We start from the raw sequence: 14495 nt of genomic DNA on the forward strand, positions 1-14495 counted from the left end.
ACTCACCTCCTCTCATTTTAAGTCCTTTCCTCTGATTGTATAATTTATAACTCAAGTCTCTCACACAGGATAAAATTCCATTTCTCCTTTGGAAAGCCACTATTTTGCACTGGATGTGGGTGCTAACACATCAAAGGCTGGGAACTGTAACTATGGGCTTCCAATTCTTCTGGCGAATTCTAAACACAGGACTGTCTTTTTTTTTTTTTTTTAAATGATACCCATGTTCAGCCAGGCGAGATGGCTCACTCCTGTAATCCTGGGGCTTTGGGAGGCTGAGGCAGGAGGATTGCTTGAAACCAGGAGTTGGAGACCAGCCTAGGTGACATAGCAAGACCCTGGCTCTACAAAAAATTTTAACAATTAGCTGAGCACAGTGGCATGCAGCCGTTAGTCCCAGCTACCCAGGAGGCTGAGCCTGGATGATGACTTGAAACCAGGAAGTTGAGGCTGCAGTGTGCTATGATCATGCCACTGCACTCCAGCGTGGGGGACAGAGTGAAACTCTGTTGCTACAGAAAATTTTAAAATTAGTTGAGTTTTGTTTTGTTTTGTTTTGTTTTGTTTTTTGAGACGGAGTCTTGCTCTGTCACCAGGCTGGAGTGCAGTGGCATGATCTCGGCTCACTGCAACCTCCGCCGCCTGGGTTCAAGTGATTCTCCTGCCTCAGCCTCCCCAGTAGCTGGGACTACAGGTGCGTGCCACCATGCCTGGCTAGTTTTTTGTGTGTGTTTTAGTAGAGACAGGGTTTCACCATGTTAGCCAGGATGGTCTCGATCTCCTCATCTCGTGATCCGCCCTCCTCAGCCTCCCAAAGTGCTGGGATTACAGGCGTGACCCACCACATCCAGCCTAAAATTAGTTGATTTTTAATCATTCATGGTGGTGCACACCTATAGTCCCAGCTACTTAGGAGGCTAAGGCAGAATGATCACTCAAGCCCAGAAGTTCAAGGCTGCAACGAGCTATGATCACACCACTACACTCCCTATAAATATTCTTTTCCCTATGAATGCCTTCACAGAAATGACCATCTCTGATGATTAGCATTCTAGCAGCTGTGATTTATCTCTGGGAACGATGAACGTTAGGTGACTGGAAATAACCTGAGCAATAATAGTATCACCTCCTGCCACGTCATCCTGAAAAATCTTGGCAAATATGATTCACTGAGGTTATTAATTAAGTGTTTATGAAGATGTTCTATAGCTTGAACTTGACCCTGTCTTCTGGGAACAGGACTTTCCTGGCAAAATATGACAATAAACCCTACTTTTAACATTCATTTCTACTGAGCTTCTCTTCTCCTCTCTAGGGTAGAAAGAATCTAGTCAAACAATAACAATAATAATAATAAGTTAATAATAATAACAACAACCGTAACAAGCATGTGGACAGCACTGTTTATTGAGTGCTGATATGCAGGCCAGGCCCAGGGCTATGCCCTTCACATGTATTAGCAACTGAATGCTCAAACAACTTTATGGGGAGGTATTATTATCCCAATTTTATGATTACATTGAGACCCAGAGAGGTTAAGTAACTCACTCAAGGTCACACAGCTAAACAGAGGCAGAATGAGATTCAAACCCATACCTCTCTGATTGCATATGCTGGGCTTGGATCATCCTCATCAACAACAACAACATCATTGTTAGCAGTGCATGGTGGCTCATTCCTGTAATGCCAGCACTTTGAGGCAGGAGGATCGCTTGAGCTTAGGAGTTTGAGACCATCGTAGGCAACAGAGTGAGACCTTGTCTCTACTAAAAATCATAAAAGGTAGGCGGGCATGGTGGCATGTGCCTGTAGTCTCAGTTACTTAGGAGGCTGAAGCAGGAGGATTGTTTGAACCCGGGAGATCAAGGCTGCAGTGAGCTAGCATTTCACCACTGCACTCCAGCCTGGGCAACAGAGTGAGATACTGTCTCAAAAAAAACAACAACAACAAACAAACAAAAAACAAAAAGCAACACAAAAATCACTTATCAGAGGAAGAAGAGAAGGATGAGAAAAATGAGAAGCATGAGAAAAATGAGAAATTATTGTTTCTTGAACACCATAAAGAAGTAAATAGATTGTTTTTAAACCCCAGAGAATGAAGCAGCATTGGGAGAGACCATGTGAATTCACTCATCCAGCAAAGCATTCTTCTAGAACATGATGCTCCAGTAGACACCCCCAGACATACAGGTCACATTTATTGCATGTTTGTCGTCTACCGTATTTTCTTATTAGCCCTGATATCCACCTGTGGAAGTGGGAGATTTTTGGCACACTACCCATTAAACAGACAAGGAAACCAAGGCCAGAAACATACAATAACTGACCCAGAATCCCACAGTTAGACCTGGGGAAGCCCAGATTCCAACTCAAGCAGACAACCGTAGGGCTTGTTCTCATCATCAACACTCTCTTGCCTCCCATTTCCCCCATGGTCATTCTTTCCTCTAACAAATATCTGTTGTGCCTCAAATCTGTGCCCTTGTCTGGCAATAAGCAATAGGACAGCCTCAGTTTCTGTCCTCCTTCTCTGACACGTTCCCAAGCGTTCCCCATTATTCCCGTGACCTCCCACCCCTGCTTCAAAGCACCTTCTCTTACCTGCCCTCAGTTCTGCAGGAAAATCCAGATAAAATTCCCCTCTACTTTGTAGTTCAAAGCTAGAGGGACAGGCACCAGGTCCTCTTTTCTTCTTAACTAACCGGTAAGGCCCATCTTTTTCTGCCTCTCTGCTGTGTTGCCTTAAAGACTGCTCCTTGCTGTCTTGGTCACACGGCTGGGCGGGATGCCACCAAGATCACGGGGAGGGGGTTGTGTACTGAGCTCACTGCCGTTTTACGCCACCCTGGCTACCATCTCTTTCCTCACCAACCAATGAATAACCAGGTCTCACCTGGTGAAAATGCAAATCAGTCTCCCACCTCTGACATCACAGCTGCACCTATGGCCTCTGTCCACGGAGTCTGCAACGATGAAGACCTCACTCAGGTCCCAAGTCGTGCATTTCCTTCTTCCTAAGCCCTCACTTCCCCCTCTCATTAACATTATTGTAATATCAGCTCAATAAAAATATCAAAGTCCTTTCTAGAGGTTATTTTATTCCTTGGACACCATAAGGAAGTAAATAGTTGCGTTTTGTGTGGTTTTTTTTAACCCTAGAGAGTGAAGCGGTGTGGGAAGAGATTACCTGAATTCATTAATCCAACAAAGAAGAGAACGTGGTGCTCCACTAGACACCCCCAGGCACTGGCTCCTTTTTTTTTTTTTTTTGAGACAGCGTTGGCCTCTGTCACCTAGGCTGGAGTGCAGTGCTGCAATCTCAGCTCACTGCAACCTCTGCCTCCTGGGCTCAAGGGATCCTCCTGCCTCAGCCTCCCAAGTAGCTGGAACCACAGGTAAGAGCCACCATCCCTGACTAATTTTTGTATTTTTTGAAGAGTTGAGGTTTTGTTGTGTTGCCCAGGCTGGTCTTAAACTCCTGAGCTCAAGTGATCCACCACCCATCTCGGTCTCCAAAACTGCTGGGATTACAGGTGTAAACCACCCCACCTGACCTGGCCACATTTTTCTTTTGCTTTTTCTTTCTTTCTTTTTTTTTTTTTTTTTTTGGAGACAGAGTCTCACTCTGTCGCCCAGGCTGGAGTGCAGTGGCACCATCTGGGCTCGCTGCAACCTCCGCCTCCCGGGCTCAAGTGATTCTCCTGCCTCAGCCTCCCAAGTAGCTGGGATTACAGGTGTTGCCACTACACCCACTTAATTTTTGTATTTTTAGTAGAGATGGGATTTCACCATGTTGGCCAGGCTGGTCTTGAACTCCCAACCTCAGGTAATCCACCTGCCTCCGCCTGCCAAAGTGCTGAGATTACAGGCATGAGCCACTGTGTCTGGCTGCCTGGCCACATTTTTCTATAGATACATCCCCTTTGGCAATATGCGGACCATACAGGTTTAACTCTGTAATTATGATCACCAATGATGTGTCCCTTCTGGAAACAAAGGACAGGCAGTATAAAACCAGCCCACATTTCAAGACAGTTGACTCGAATTCCAGTGCTGACTCTGGCACTCTAAGACTGTAATGTCTCAACTCCTCTGAGCCTCAATTTCCTCCCCATTAACCTACAAAGTGGGAACTATCTATGCTCCCTCCTCCTAGTGTTGAGAAGGGCTACAGCAGTTAACATTTGAGAAAGTTCGGACTAAGATTATTTCTAGCCACCTAAGACTCAGATTCCCAGGGATAAACCCCAGCAGATGGGATGCTAATCCATCACAAAGGGTTTTCTCTGAGAAGGAAATTTTATATTCATACAGAAATAAAGAAGGAAGTAGACAATCCAGGGCTGCATCAAATTTCTGTATTTTTACAAATGCCAAAACAAACTAGATCCGTTTCCTGTGGCACTTGCATTTGGGGGAGTATCATTTAAAAGAAAAAAAGAATGTTGTAGTTCTATAATTCACAAAAAGAATTGGGGTCTATAGTTACTGTTCCTCTTTTTTTTTTTTTTTTTTTTTTTTTTGAGACAGGCTCTTGCTTTGTCAATCAAGGCTGAAATGCAGTGGTACAATCACAGCTCACTGCAGCCTCTGACTCTTGGGCTCAAGCGATCCTCCTGCCTCACTCAGCCTCCCAAGGAGATGAGACTACAGGTATGTACCACCACATTTGGCTAACATTTTTAATTTTTGTAGATATGGGGTCTCTCTACGTTGCCCAGGCTGGTCTCAAACTACTGGGCTTAAGTGATTATCCCCCCTTGGCTTCCCAAGGTGCTGGGATTACAGGCATGAGCCACTGCACCCAGCCCCAATCTTTGATGTATTAGCACGAAATGCAAAGCAGTGGCTTTCCAATGGAGAAATGGAATTTTCTCCTGTGGAAGAGACTTGAGTTATAAATTGTGTCATCAGAGGAAATGAGAGGAGGAGGGTGGTAGTTTCCAAGAAGATAGTTTGATTTGCCTCAAGAGCTGTCATTACGTGGGTGAAAGGATAGTACCTGGCAGCATTTGACTCTAGGAACACCTGGATCGTGGGGTTCTGCCTGCCAATCATCGTGGAGCTGAGCCGAACAAGCTCCAGGCAAGAAGTCAAAGCAGTAATTTTGATTTTTTTATAGCTATAAGTCAGGATTTCTCAACCTCAGCAGTGTTGTCATTTGGGGCCAGACAACTGCCTGTTGTCGGGAGCTGGGGGGACTATTCTGTGCATTGTAGGATGTTTAGCAGTACGCCCGGCTTCCATCTATTAGATGCCAGCAGGACACCCCAACCCCACCCCATCTGCAAGCTATGACAACCAAAAATGTCTTCAGGAATGGACAAATATCCCCTGGGAGGTAAAACTGCCTCCACCTGAGAACCACTGCGCTAAATGTTAGCAAGTTCCATGGACTTTGAAGCGTCTCCTCGCTCTCCATTGCATGGGACAAGGAAATCAGCAACTCAACATTTTCTCTAATAGAGTTTTCTCCCCTCTGTTTCTCCTCTTCTAGAAACTATACTATAGTTTTACATATTTCGGTTTATGACACATATATGCCCTATAAACTGTAATTATACGTTTCTGGTCTGCAGGTAGACTGTAAGTTGGCAATACTGGTTGCTTCCAGAGTGAGAAACTGGGTGGCTGGAGACAGACATGGAGGGAGATACTTTTCAATATTTGCTTAGACATCTTTTGGATTTTTTCCATTTTTCTTTTTTAGAGACAGAGTCTTGCTTTGTCACCCAGGCTAGGCTCAAGCGATCCTCTCGCCTCAGCCTCCTGAGCAGCCAGGACTACAGGAACTCACCACTCTGCCCACCTAATTTCTCTTTTTTGTCGAGATGGGGGTCTCCCTATGTTGCCTAGGCTCGTCTCGAACTCCTGGCCTCAAGCGATCCTCCGGCCTCAGCCTCCCAAGGCTCTGGGATTACAAGTCACTGTGCCTGGTCTCTTTGGGGTTTTATATCATGTGGCAGTGTAACTTTTTCCAAAAAATAAGTTAAATCTTGAAAATTGTCTCCTGTAAATTGCATGCAGTATGAATAGCATGGTCCCATCTTTTTAAAAGATAAGTAGAAATAATCTCTATTATTACACCCAGGAGGAGAGGGAGAAATCTGGAGTAACACACATGAAACTCCAAGCAGCAGTTATCACCAGGGGGTAAATTAGCAGAGTTTTTCACCTTCTATGCAAATATTTTTATAAATACAATTTTAAAATAACTTGCATGTGTATTGTGTTAGTAATTGGAGAAAACAACAAGAACAGGAAAAGAAAAAGATCTATTTCCAAGGTCACTGGGGAGCCCCTCAAGTTTGGGAAGTGAGGAAGAGGGAGAACCTTCTGGAAGCAGCAGATGCTGGGAGCCCCAGACACAGGATGCAGGGACCCTAGATAGAGGCTGATGATTGAATTAGGGGGTACAATGAGGGGGGCATGAATTAAGAAGGAAATGAAAATCAATGAGCAGACGCTGGAATAGAAAGGATAGCTCTGTGTCATTGGATGGGTTATGAATTTCCCTGAGCCTGCCTCAGTTTCCTCAGCTATAAAATGGAAGTCATTATAATATATAAGTGACCAACATTTATCACTACATTGTTCTATCACCATCTATGTATGGGTTGTACTTAATCCTCACAGCAGCCCTATGAGTTAGGTACTACTAGAATCATCCCAGTTTACAGATGAGTCGTTTGAAGCACAGAGAGGTTAAGTAACTTGGCCCAAGGGCACACAGCAAGAAAGTGGCAGAGGCAGAATTTTAACTCAGGCAGTCTGGCTCTGGAGCCTGAGTTCTATAGATGACTAGGGCTGGGACTTAGCACAATACCCGGCACATGGTAAGCAGAACAGATGTTAAAGACTATGATTATGTTAAAGGTCTAGGATTCCTCATCTACTAAGTACCATATTAAAGGATGTAGTGCCTCCCCGCAAGAGGAAAGCACAATGTCCTTCCCAGCCCATGACAGCCTTATTGTCCCCAGAAACTGCCGTGGACTTTTTTTTTTTTTTTTTTTTTGAGACAGGATTTCGCAATGCCGCCCAGGTTGGAGTACAGTGGCACGATCTTGGCTCACTGCAACCTCCACCTCCCAGGCTCAAGCAATTCTCGTGCCTCAGCCTCCCGAGTAGCTGGAACCACAGGCATGCACCACCACGCCCGGCTAATTTTTGTACTTTTAGTAGAGACAAGGTCTTGCCATGTTCCCTGGGCTGGTCTGGAACTCCTGGACTCAAGTGACCTGCCCGCGTTGGCCACCCAAAGTGCTGGGAATACAGGATTGATTAACCGTGTCCAGCCTGCCCTAGCACACTTGAAGTCAGCATTTGTCCTACCAGAACACAAAACTCTCCAAAACTTTGACAGGTGGAGATCTCTGGAAGGAGACCGTCTAGATGAGAAGCGGGTGGTAGGGTGCACCTAAAGTTCTAGCTACTTGGGAGGCTGAGGCAGGAAGATCACTTGACGCCAGGAATTTGAGACCAGCCTGGGCAACACAGCGAGATCTCGTCTCAACAAAAAATTAAAAAATTAGCTGGGTGTAGAGGCGAGCACCTGTAGTCCCAGCTACTCAGGAAGTTGAGGTCGGAGGATCGCTTGACTTTAAGACTGAAGTGAGCTACAATTGTGCCACTGCACTCCAACTTGGGCAACAGAGCAAGACTCAGTCTCTAAAACTAAATAAATAAATAGATGCGAAGGGGTTCAAGGAAAAGGTGCTTTATTTAATCCTCCTTGGAGAGCTTGACCTACACAGCAACAGATCCTAAGGCCAGGAATGGAAAGGAGCATCAAGCATCAAATAACATGGACAGTTATAGCTGTCATTCATTATGTGCCAGACATTCTGCCTAGTGCTCTCCAGACATGAATGCAGATCATCCCTCCAACAGCCCTAAGTGGTCCTATGATTCTCCCCATTCTACAGATGAGGAAACTGAGGCTCCAAAGGCAATTTGCCAAAATCCCAGAGCTAGGAATTACTCCGGGATGACATGTGAACCCGGTTCTAGCCAGAATAACCACTCCACAACTGTCCTTCCCACCTGAAATCCTCCTCCCAAAGCTTCATCAGCTGCAAGCAAGCGGAGGGGACAGGACATTCTTTCGTTTAACAAAAGAATGGTGGGTCTTGGAGACAGCCTCTTGGTGCCCCCAGGTGAAGAGCAGGGATATGGGTGGCACCCCTTCGTCTTCGGGGCCTGCTTCTGTGGGCTACTGAGAAGGCAGGGAAGCTCTTTCCTCACCTCTGCCCCATGACATCCCACTCTTCCTTCTGCCTCTTCTAAATGGACGCAGCTACTGTGCCATTTCCCCACTCTTGTAGAGGCGGTCACAGCACTTACTGTAGCTAATGTTGATTGAGCACCTACTTAGTGCCAGGCACTGTCCTGAGTGTTTCATCTTTATTTAATCCCCACAAAAGGGTGGGCTCGGGCTGGGGGTGGTGGCTCACGCCTGTAATCCCAGCACTTTGGGAGGCTGAGGCGGGTGGATCAACTGAGGTCAGGAGTTCAAGACCAGCCTGGCCAACATGACGAAACCCCATCTCTACTAAAAATATAAAAAAATTAGCCGGGCGTGGTGGTGGGCACCTGTAATCTCAGCTACCTGGGAGTCTGAGGCAGGAGAATTGCTTGAACCTGGAAGACAAGAGATGGCAGTAAGCCCAGATCACACCATTGCACTCCAGCCTGGGCAACAGAGTGAGACTCTGTCTCAAAAAAATAAATTAAAAAAAAAAAAAAAAGTCAGGCTTGGTGACTCATGCCTGTAATCCCAGCACTTTAGGAGGCTGAGGAAGGAGGATCTTTTGAGCCCAGAAGTTCAAGACCAGACTGGGCAACATAGTGAGACCTCCATCTCTACAAAAATTTAAACAATTAGCTAGGCATGGTGGTGTGTGCCTATAGTCCCAGCTACTCGGGATGCTGAAGCAGGAGGATCACTTGAGCCTGGGAGGTTGAAGCTGCATGAGCTACAATCACAGCACTGCACTCCAGCCTGGGCAACAGAGCGAGACAGCAACTCAAAAGAAAAAAAAAAAAATTCCAGAAAAACCCCATAGGATAGGTGCTATTATTGTCCTCATTTTACAGATAAGGAAACTGAGGCACAGAGGAATCAGATAACTGCCACATTTACCCTGCTAGGAGGTGATGGAACCTGGATTGCATGTCAAGATCACACAGACTCCTCTACAGACCACCCAGGTAACATGGGGTGACTTATTCAACCTCTTTAAACTTTTGTCTCCTAATCAGTAGTCTGAAACTAGCAGGGGTTATTGGAAGGATAAAAGGTAACATATGCTCCTTATTCATTCAACAAGTATTTATAGGACATCTACTGTGTGCCAGGCACTGGGGATGTATCTGCAAGCAAAACAGAAAAAAATCTTACCCTTCCAGCATGCACACATTAGTAGGGGGACACGTATGTGGGTTAGCTCAGTAGATCTTCACAACCCCATAGGTAAGCTACTATTACTGCACCTGTTTCACAGATAGGGAAAAGGATCTCAGAAGTGGCAAACCCAAGTTCACCCTTCTGAGAAGTGGTAGGACCTGGATTAGATAATATCTAGTCTCCGGAGTTTGACTTCCTGAATTCAAATCCCACAGTTTCCATTTAATTGCTGTTGGCAAGTTACTTAATGGTCTGAAACTAGATCTCCCAAGGGTAAAACAGGACCAGGAGACCCTATTTCATAGATTACCCCAGGAGAAATAGCAACATCTAACATTTAGGAAGCAAACAAGGCTCACAGAATCTCTGTGAGGGAAGTCTAATTTTAACCATTTTTTTTTCTTTCTTTCTTTTTTAAACAGGTGTGGAAACTGGATCCCAGAGAGGATAAGTAACCTGTCCAGAGGTGCACAACACACGAACAGTTCGCTTCCAAAACTCATGTTCGCTCTGACCCAGGCCGCTGCTCAGATAAAAAACTCACCGGATTGGGCATGGATTATTCTTTTCTTCCTGCACCTGCGGGGCTGGCTGCACGAGGGCGGTGGTCCCGCCGTGTGCATTCCCCGGAAGCTTTCTTAAATGCAAAGGGTCCGAACGCGGCTGTCTGAGGCTGGAGCCGCAGCCCCCTCTACGTGCTCCCGGATTCCCGCGCCTGGTGTTTTTCCCTGCACCCTGGCGCCACACCCCGCTCGCTCCCCGCTCCCGGCCACTGCTGCCACGCTTGGGGGCCCAGCGCTGGGGACACCCCGCCCAGTTCTTCCCAGACTCTCTGGGAGCCAGGGAGGGGGCTCCGCCAAGACACCCCTGCTCGGCTGGCAGCCCCGGCGCTGGCCCCACTCCTGGCGAACCCGCCTCACCTCTTGGCGCTCCTGTTGCCGCTGCGTGCGCTGGCCCTCTAGTCGACCCCGGCCTGGGGCAGCCCGCAGGCGGCGCGCCCTGCTCCAGAGACGGCCTTCCTGCCTCGGGGGCCGATCGCTTTCTTCTGGGAATTGAGCCAGTTCCTGTTGGGTTGGGAGGCCTGCTGGCATCCGAGACCTCTATCCACTGCCCGTAGTCTGCATTCATTCTTTCTTTCCGTGAGCCAGCCTTACCCGGAGGCCACCAGATGCCGCGCAGGCCGGGCTGTTGCAGAACTCGGAGGACCCAGCAGGCGCACGGGCCAGGGTTGCGCTCTCCAAAACTCTGGCCAAGAGCCACATCATCTAATCCTAAGGGAAATACAAGTCCTCTCATGATTATCACTAACTACGAGATAAATGCAAATCAAAACCATAATGAGATATTGGAACAGGAATTAAAAGAAATTAAAGAGTGCGTAAGCAGAAATTCAGTTGCATGTAAGAAAACTCAGTTCCCCCTGAGAAAGAAAAAGAGCTGGAGTTCTTTAAAAACGCCTATTTTTCTGTGGCTAGTGAGCCTTATCTCTCCTCCCTTCCCAGGCCTTGTGAAGCCCCTGATTCCCTAGCTGTGTAGCTGCAATGTCACTAGACAGATAAACTCAAGTCACAAAACATGTTTCTCCTTGAAAAGTAAGAAATGATGTAACACATGTCTCAGTTGAATAACTGCCTTTGATTCTCGCTTCTGTAGTATGCTTCCCCTGCACAGATCTCCCTACCCCCACGAAATGCTTAAAAGGTAACTTAACTCTTTGTTCAGCGCTCAGTCTTTTGGATGTTAATCCGACTGGGCCAGTGCACCTAAATAATTAATAAATATCCTCCTGAACCCCATCGGTCTCTCTGATTCCTTAAAAATCCCACCAATGGCGTAAACCCGGGAGGCGGAGCCTGCAGTGAGCTGAGATCCGGCCACTGCACTCCAGCCTGCGCGACAGAGCGAGGCTCCATCTCAAAAAAAAAAAAAAAATCCTGCAACATTTCCACCTCACATCTACTAGACTGGCCACTATCAAAAAACAAAAACAAACAAAAAATAAGTGTTGATGAGGATGTGGAGAAATTGTGCACTGTTAGTGGGAATGCAAAATGGGTGCCACTGTGGAAAACAGTATAGTGTTTCCTCAAAAAAACAAAAACAGAAGGGTATATATGCAAAAAAAATTCAAAGCAAGATCTCAAAATGACATTTGGGCTGGGCATCATAGCTCAGTCCTGTAGTTCCAGCACTTTGGGAGGTTGAGGCAGGTGGATCACTTGTGCCCAGGAGTTTGAGACTGGCCTGGGCAACATGGTGAAACCCAGTCTCCATAAAAAAATACAAAAATTAGCCAGGCATGGTGGCACATGCCTGTAGTTCCAACTACTCGGGAGACTGAGGTATGAGGATGGCTTGAGCCTGGGAAGTGGAGGCTGCAGTGAACATTAATCATGCCACTGCACTCTAGCTCAGGCAACAAAGGAAGACCCTGCCTCAAAAAAAAAAAGATATTTGCACACCCGTGTTTATTGCAGCATTATTCACCATAGTCAAGCGTTAAAAGCAAACTAAATGTCCATCAGCAGATGAATGGGTAAAGATAATGTGGTTATGGTTATATACACACAATGGAATATTATGCAGCCTTAAAAAAGAAGGAAATCCCATCACATACTACCACATGGATGAACCTCAAGGACATCATGCTAAGCAAAATCAACCAGACACAGGAGGGCAAATACTGTATGGTTTCAATCATTGGAAGTACCTCAAGCAATCAAAATCATAGAAACAGAAAGGAGAAATGTGGTTGCCAATGGCTTAGAGAAAGGAGGAGGGAGATAATTCGTGTGCAATGAGCATAGCACTGCGGTTTTTCAAGATGAAAACATTCTAAAGATCTGTTACACAATGTGAATACTTCCTATACTTCACACTGATGAACTATACAGTTAAAAATAATTAAGACTGGTAAATTTAATCAGGTGTGTTTTTACCACAATATTGAAATGTCATTATGTCTTTACAATGACATAAATGTAATTGTGATTATTGCAACCAAGAAGAGGTAGGTAATGCTGTAAGAATTTATAATTAGGGGCATTCCCCCAGTGTCAGGGAAGGTTTCCCTAAGGAAATAATGCTTCAGTGAGCATCTGAGTCAAAGTCAAAGTGGGGAGGTCACATGGCAAGTCTAATTTCTTGTATATAATACAGTCATCTGTCCATTTGAACTTTTCTGCTTTGTAAGTAGAATCAAGGATAATGGGGGCATGATGGTAGAGGCCTATAGTCCCCAGCTACTTAGAAGGCTGAGGCAGGAGGACTGCTTGAACCCAAGAGTTTGAGACTGCCATGAGCTACGACTGCACTACTGCACTCCAGCCTGGGCAACAGAGTGAGAGCCTGTCTCAAAAAAAAATTTTTTTAATATTAAAAGGTGAAAAAATAATAATAATGATGACAACAGCCAACATGTACTGATAAATAATTCAATTAGTTAATTACGTAATTAACATAGTTAAGTGCAGGGATTCTGAAGCCATGCTATTTGACTTTGAATTCCAGTTCTGCTATATCCTTACTAGTTTCATAATCTTGGGCCAACTACTTAATCTCTGTGCCTCAGTTTCTTCATCTGTAAAATGAGGGCAATAATAGTGAGACAGCCAGTTGGGAGGGGATCCCTCAATAATCTCCAGCCTCTCCAGTTGGCCTGCACACTGGAAGGAGCCACACAAGTTTGTGCTGTTTGCAGCAGGGAGGAGCCTGGCCCCTCCTCTTTCTGTGTGGAACCTGGGATTTGAATGGCCAGGTGGAAAGTGCTCTAACAGAGACTCTGGCCCAATGAGAGTCCCTGTTTCCCCCTTTTCCTCCTTTTCACCCAATAAAACCCTGTCTTACTCACCATTCAAATTGTCTGTGAGTCTGAATTTTCATGACCATGGGACAAAAAATCCTATATTTAGCTGAACTAAGGAAAAGCCCTGTAATATTTTTGGCACCCAATGTGGGGCCCGAGAAGTGGTGAGTGAGATGCAAATCAAGAATTATTTTTCTCTCTCCCTTCTGAGCCTTTTCATCCTCATGGCCTTTTCTTTCCTCTTTTGGGATAGACCAGAATGCAGCTCTCTGCTGCTCCCCAATCCCTCATGGGGCTGGGATGCATGGCCCAAGGACCCCACACAGCTGGCTGGCTGGCTCCCAGCGACACCCTGCTGCCGCAGCCTTCCCTTTCCCTAGCCAAGGAGTTTAACTCTACCAGACAGTAATTAAGCTTAAACATTCTTCCCAAGGCATTTTTAAGCTGTTTATTTTTCTTTCCTATTCTCCACCCTATCAGCAGTTAATTTTTAAAGTTTTTTGTTTTTTTTTTTTTCTTTTATAAATCGTTTTTACCAGGCCAGGCTCCAAAGCTATCACTGTTTCTATTTTCTGCAAAGTTTTGGTTGTGAAATCAAGCCTCCATCTTGTTTTACATCCTGAGGGCATGGCTTGTAACTTTGGTGGCAAGGCTTTGTTTAGCAGTCCTACCTTAGGGAATACATTTCTTTCTGGTTTGATATTTGTGTGTTTTCCTAGCCCTGTCTCTTAAAGGGCCCCACCCAGTGGACTGGGTTTTCTTCTGTCTGTGTATATGTTATATGTGATGTCTGTAAAAAGAGCTCTAATTAATTTGGCCTACAGAAAGACAAGCGCTTGCATCTAATATTTTTTAAAGGGGAGATAAAAACTGTGGTACCTTTCAGTTCATGTGACTTTAATCTTTGAGAAATAAAAACAGTCTTAAAGATTATTGGTAAAAAGCAGATGTCATTAAAATGTGAGTGTAGGTGGACAAAATAATGCAGGTCAAATGCTAGGATTTGATAAGTGTTTTGAGGTTACAAACTGCTTTTTGGGTTTTGGGAACTATTTGACTTGCCAGTTTCACAATTGGTAAGGCCTGGGGACCTACGGAACTAACCACACCCTTAATTATAATGGAGTCAAACCTTGGCTGTACGTAGCACACAATTAAAACAACTTACCAGGTTTTAAATTAAAGTTAGAAATTGCTAGCAGTTACCATTATAACTTGTAATTGAAACTACTGGAAATAGACTTACATGCAAGGTGTATAAGAACAGTACAATTTTTT

At 45.3% G+C, this 14495-nt stretch overlaps 1 protein-coding gene across 1 annotated transcript in view; it reads right to left on the bottom strand.

Annotated features, from left to right (window-relative positions):
- Positions 1–11179, bottom strand: part of TMC5 (transmembrane channel like 5) — a 97949-nt gene extending 86770 nt beyond the window's left edge. Inside the window, exon 1 of the mRNA XM_017953224.3 lies at positions 10333–11179. The gene's annotated coding sequence lies outside the window, so the exon portion shown is untranslated. The remainder of the gene's footprint in view (positions 1–10332) is intronic.
- Between the last annotated feature and the right edge of the window lie 3316 nt (positions 11180–14495).

Source organism: Papio anubis, chromosome 18 (assembly GCF_008728515.1).
Source record: "Papio anubis isolate 15944 chromosome 18, Panubis1.0, whole genome shotgun sequence".
Classification (NCBI taxonomy): Eukaryota; Metazoa; Chordata; class Mammalia; order Primates; family Cercopithecidae; genus Papio; species Papio anubis.